This window comes from Mastomys coucha, unplaced genomic scaffold (assembly GCF_008632895.1).
Source record: "Mastomys coucha isolate ucsf_1 unplaced genomic scaffold, UCSF_Mcou_1 pScaffold6, whole genome shotgun sequence".
In the NCBI taxonomy this organism is placed as follows: domain Eukaryota; kingdom Metazoa; phylum Chordata; class Mammalia; order Rodentia; family Muridae; genus Mastomys; species Mastomys coucha.
In genome coordinates, this window is record NW_022196912.1 from 95252921 (window position 1) to 95258920 (window position 6000).

A 6000-nucleotide genomic window follows, 5' to 3' on the forward strand; every position below is an offset into this window, starting at 1 on the left:
TGCAAAGTGGGACGAGTCAACTAGGAAACCACACTGACCCTGCCTGCAGGCCCAGCTGCTACTCCCTTCTGCATCCTTTGGATTTCTCTGGCTGCAAAAAACAAAGGAGCAAAGGCCATGGGAAGAATTCTTGCCATTGTACACACTAGAGGGTGGAGGAGACTGAAACCCGAGACATTTGCTCAGGTGGTGTCAAACAAGAGAACGCTGAAGCTTCTCCACCAGATCAGCCTTTGCTGTGGAGCTGCTCAAGAGAAAGGCCATCACCCCCTACTTTGCCGCAGCCTCCTGCTTTATGCATGTTCAGGGCAGCTCCTAGTGAGTCACTAGGAGTCACAGGTGGCCTAAAGTCGAGGAAGCCTTACTCTAAGTAGAGGAACAAACCTCCCTGGGAAAGAAGGGGGCACAGAGATGCCTGAGAATTCTGGGAATGCATAGCACACACCCACTCCATGCCAGGCAGCACTCTGGAAGGCTTAGAAAGAACAAATGCCCTAGCTGGGCTCAGACCTGGGGCTTCCTCCCATAGACTCTGGCCTTGCAACAGCTAGTTATAGACAGCACGATTTGAGAGGAAATGAACTGGCCTTGTATTTGTCAAAGCAACTCCAAATCAATGTATTTCTTTTTCTGCTTAAGGCTGAACCTGGGCCTTCGTGCCTGTTATTTTTTTTGGGGTTGGGGGGGTGTCAAGACAGTGTTTCTCTGTATAGCCCTCGCTGTCCTAGAACTCACTCTGTAGACCAGGCTGGCCTCGAACTCAGAAATCCACCTGCCTCTGTCTCCCAAGTGCTGGGATTAAAGGTGTGCACCACCAGTGCCTGGCACCTTTGTGCCTGTTAAATGAGTACTCTTCCACGGAGCTACAGCCCTGGTCCTTGGACTGACATTTGAAGTGAGGCAAAAAACACAGAATGCCAGCCCAGGGCCTAGTAAGCAGCAGGCCTCATTCTCCTTGGCCTACTATGAGGTATGGGCCCTACAGAGCCTTATAGGAAAAGCCAGACAAGTAGGATCTATAAGATACTAGAAACTAAAACCACTGCGAGGCCCCTAACCCAGCAACCTGGGGATTTCCTTCTTTGTGTCCTGAGTTCTCTTCCTTTATAGGGTGAGGATAATGGGTTCCTACGGACATTCCTAAACTACAGAGGCACAGTAGCCATTTGAACACAGAATGAGTACACACCCTTGATCTGAACTCCCACTGTGTTTGCTTGTTTGTTTTTTTATTTTTAAAATATTTTATTTATAATAAACATAACACCACAAGTATGGATATGAGTACACTGTAGCTGTCTTCAAACATACCAGAGGGCATCAGATCCCATTACGGATGGTTGTGAGCCACCATGTGGTTGCTGCGAATTGAACTCAGGACTTCTGGAAGACTAGTCAGCCCTCTTAATTGCTGAGCCATCTCTTCAGCCCCCCCCCCTTTTTATTTTTTATGACAAGGTCTCACACAGTCCAGGCTAACCTTGAACTCTCCTTAGCTAAACATGACCTTGAACTCATGTCTTCCTGCCTTCACCTCCCAAGTGCTGAAATATATATATATATATATATATATATTCCTCAGATGCTGGGATTCCAGGCAGGCATCACCATGCCCAGTGAAATTCAAAATGTGAGATGTTCCCTGAGTCGACACTTTTACCACATAAACATAACACCACAAGTGGAAAATTCCACATCTCCCCGCACATGATAGATTGCAGTCAACATGCAGATATACTAAAAATATTGTGTAAAATTACCTTTAGGCTGTATATTTGCAACAGAAATTAATTTTGTATTAAGACCTTGACTCCATTCCCAAGATACCACATTATGTATCTGTAAGTACTCCCAAATCAGGGGTGGGGACCCTAAAATCTAAAACACCCTGTAGTCCTAAGCACTTTGAATAAAGGATATTCACTTTAAGCCATAGAAGGCTAGAAGAGTATAGGGAAAAAAAAAAAAATCTCCCTAGTTAGTCTCAGCTGTCAGCTTAATGAAACCAGAGTGATCTGAAGGAGTCTCAATGTGGGGACCAAATCAATCAGCCTGGCTTGTGAAGCATCTCCGTGGGATGTTTTCTTGATTGCCGATTGATATAAGAGAGCCCAGCCCTCTGTGGGGAGCATCATCCTTCTTCAGGGAATATGGAATGGAAAGAAGCTAGCTGAGCTGAAGCTAGGGAGAGCAAGCTAGTGAGCAGTATCCTTCCATGGACTCTGCTTCAGCTACTGTCTCCAGGGGCTACCCTGACTTCCTTCTGTGATAAACTGGAGCTGTAATATGAAATAAACCCTTTCTTCCGTAAGGTACATTTTGATGATGGCGTTTATCATGGTGACAGAAAGCAAACCACAACTCTATGATTTCTTGGGTTTCTAGGTCCAACATGCTGAAGAAACTAGCTTGGTCCTCAGACCCAATAGCACATGGATAATTAAACTCAAATTCTCTGAAACTCAGCGCACCTCTCTGAGCTGACAGATTGTTCTCTGCTCTGTTTGAGCCCTTTGTCTTCGTGTTCCACCTCCAGTGTTTCCATGAGTTATTGGCTGTAGGAAATACGGCTTTAGTAAAACCCCAGCCCTCTGCCTCGGTTTCCCTATCAGACAGAAGCCATTCCTTTGCCTCTAGGGAAGCAATTCGTGAGTCCTTGAGCCTTTGGGGAAGGTGAGGCTGGAGTGTGCTGTGTCCCTTGAGCAGCCCAGCCAGCCTCTCCCAGACTTCATCTTCTGCTTGAGTGGAACTGTTTCCTGAGGGCCAGTCCTCCCCTCCCAGTGCAGACTGCAGGGTGGGTATGACAGTGGGCAGACTGCCCTTACAGGATCTCTAAGAAAAGACTGGCCTGTAGCTGCTTCCCACCCTGTGCCCAGCTCTCTGGTCTCAGGACAGAGCAACTGGCTTTCTGGTACCCTCTTTTCCTCAGTGAGCAAACTTCTATCTCTCTCTCTCAACTTCCTGAGCTAAAGGCAGGAAAGGACCCTAGGCTAATCTCTAATTCCAGCAGCCATTCTGGGGTCAGCTCTGAGAACAAAGATAACTATGCTTGACAGCTGCCCTGCCCCAGCCAGCTAAGAGAAGCTGGGAAGACCTCCCAGATATCTCTAGTTCCCAGCAAATATCAGCAGGCAAACACCCAAAGTACAGCTGGGAATTCCTGGTGAGTAATGCCCCCCAACCTGGGTGTTGGCAGGCAGATTCCTGGGGCTGGGGGAGGCAAAGGCAAGGAGCACTTGCTCTCAACTCCAGAGGCCCGCCAGGTCACTTCCTGGAGTTGAAGAGATAGCTTGGGGAGAGGGGTCAACTCTCCCTAGGTGGGAGGCAGGATAAGGTCAGGCATTGAGCCTTGAGTTCAGCTAAGTAAACCCAGTCTTTTCTCAGAAGCCGCCTGAGAGGCTGGACTGGCCAGGTGATCCTTGAGTTAGTTCTTGGGCCTTCTCTTGAAATCCTTCTCAGACTCCCAGCTCCGGTGTCAGAGACAAAGGTTTAACTCTTTCCAAAGTGTTTGGTCATCTTGAGTAGTAAGTAAGTTTCCTTGTAAAGGATACAAACGCTCACACACCTATTAGTTTCTGTTACAATGTTAGAATTAGTTACTTTTGTTAGCTTACAAAGGATGTGTTGTCGTTGTAACAGTCATGCATACATTGCTACACTTGGTTATTTTTCTCACTCCCCCCTTTGCCGCGCCTCTTCTATTTTTTCTTTTTCTTTTCCCTTTTCTTTTTCTCTTTCCTCTCCCTTCTCTTTTTATCTTCCCCTTTCCTTTCTTCTCCTCTCTCTCTCTCTCTCTCTCTCTCTCTCTCTCTCTCTCTCTCTCTCTCTCTCTCTCTCTTTTGAAACAAAGACTCCATCCTGCTCAGTGGCCTCAAACTCACAGCAATCCTCCTGCTTGGGTTTCCCCATTCCCTGGGATTATATGAGCTGCCACACCCAATTTTTAGAATATTCTTTCCATTTACACAAAGGTAAAACTAGGTACAAACTTTTTAGGTTGTTTTTTTTTTTCTTTAGCATTGACAATAAAAGCAAAATAGATTCTATTCCAAAGAAGCTATAAAACCAGTAAAGTTCAAACAAGCCAAGTTAATTTAAAAGTGACTGTTGCTGTTTGCTGAAACTAAATGACTGCTTTCAGTGTGATTCAGATCTGGCTGAGCTGGGGCAGGTGTTTCCTTGGAGCCTGGGATGTCTGTATTGCAAGCAGCCAGACAATGATGAAGACAACGATTCCAGCCTCCTGCCACTTTCTCAGTCTGAACTGCTGCACCAGGGTGCCTTCTAACCTTCACTCCGTGGGAGCACACTATAATGTATGAAGCTCCCCTCTGCTGTTTTCTCATTAACACTCAACAATTAGTATTTAAAACAACAACTGTTTGGTTTTTTTTTCCCCCAGCCAAGGAGATTCCCTTAAATTTTAGGGCCTCGTCTGTAAAGGGAGGATCCTCACCTTCATCCCAGCTCCTTCACAGGGTAGCTGTGTACACCCCTTGTTTAGCCTTTGCTTATAGAGTACTTACTATGTGCTGGGCACTAGGTAGAAAGGGTATAGCAGGGACCAGATGGATAAAAGTCTCTGTCCTGTGGAGCTTACATTTTAGTGGAAGAGGCTGATCAAATAATTAAGACCTTGTCTCAAGGGAAAAAAGAAAGGAAAAGGAATCTAGAAGAACTGGAAGGGAGAGAAATCACTTGTGTTTTCCAGGTGGGGTTCAGATTAGAGAGATGGCACAGGGCTGGAGAGATGGCTCAGTGGTTAAGAGTACTGACTGCTCTTCCAGAGGATCTGGGTTCAATTCCCAGCACCCATATGGCAGATCACCACTGTCTATAACTCCTAGTCCAGGGGATCCAACACACATAAACCACCAATGCACATAAACTAAAAAAAAAAAAAATCACTAAATAATTTTAAAAACTATTATTAGAGAGATGGCTCAATGTTTAAGAGCCATGACATGACATGCTCAGACATGAGGGGTTGAGTTCAAATCCCCAAGTAAAAAGCCTGTGGCTCAGGCTAGCCTCAAACTCACAGCAATCCTCCTGCTTCCGTTTGCTCGGTGCTGGGATTACAAGCATGAGTCCCCAAACCCAATTTTTAAAATATTCTTTTCGTATGCACAAACCTAAAACTAGATACAAACTCTTTAAGGTTTTTTTCTCCCCTTTAGCAGTCATGACAGTGTATGTGCCTGTCACCCAAGTGATGAGGGGGTGAGGCTGGAGGATCATGGGAGCTGGCTATTTTCCAGACCTAGCTCTAGGTGTGTGTGTGTGGGGGGGGACCTATCTTAAAGGAATAAGGCAGAGAACAGTAAAGCAGGGCACACAGCATCTTCTGGTGCACACGCCTGCATATGCCGCACACAAATCCACCTGTGCTCACATACCACAGACAGTCACATACAAACACCTCGTTTTGAAAAAGATTAAAACAGTGTTGAAGGGAAGTGTTGTTGAAGGGTGGTGTTTAAGACCTGAATGAGAGGAAGAAACAAGAGCATTCTACTAAGAGCCAGGAAGCCAGGTGGCTTGAGAGGAGCAGCACCCAGACACACTGAAGAACACAATAAAAACACAGGGGCGTTACGTATCTGTTCTTCCGCTGCTCGGCAACCGCTTCCTGCTCCTGGTAACTGTGCCTCTAGATTCCTGTGGGAAAGCACCGCCCCTGTGTTTCAGGTAGAGTTCACCCCACCCCTTCCAGGCCTGACCAATCAGGCATAATAATTGATTTTAGCATAATCATGACACCCAATCAGAATGAAAGTTGATCGAAAAGCTTCTTCCATCTACCCACCCCCATCACCACCTCCACCTCCTAACCCCCACCCGAGATCCCAACAGTAAGGATCATTCTAGAGCAGTCAGCTGAGAAGGCAGAGAAGGTTAAAAAACAAAACAAAACAAAGCAAAACAAAACAAAACAAACGAAGACTCTCCAGCTCCCTCTCCTCTCCTCTCCTCTCCTCTCCTCTCCTCTCCTCTCCT

General features: G+C 46.2%; 1 long non-coding RNA gene across 1 annotated transcript; it reads left to right on the forward strand.

Annotated features, from left to right (window-relative positions):
- The first annotated feature begins 2840 nt into the window (after nt 1-2840).
- Nucleotides 2841-4375, forward strand: LOC116080750. The gene is made up of 2 exons (XR_004114589.1): nt 2841-3163; nt 4142-4375. It is a non-coding gene; the product is annotated as an uncharacterized LOC116080750 (long non-coding RNA).
- The last annotated feature ends 1625 nt before the right edge of the window (nt 4376-6000 follow it).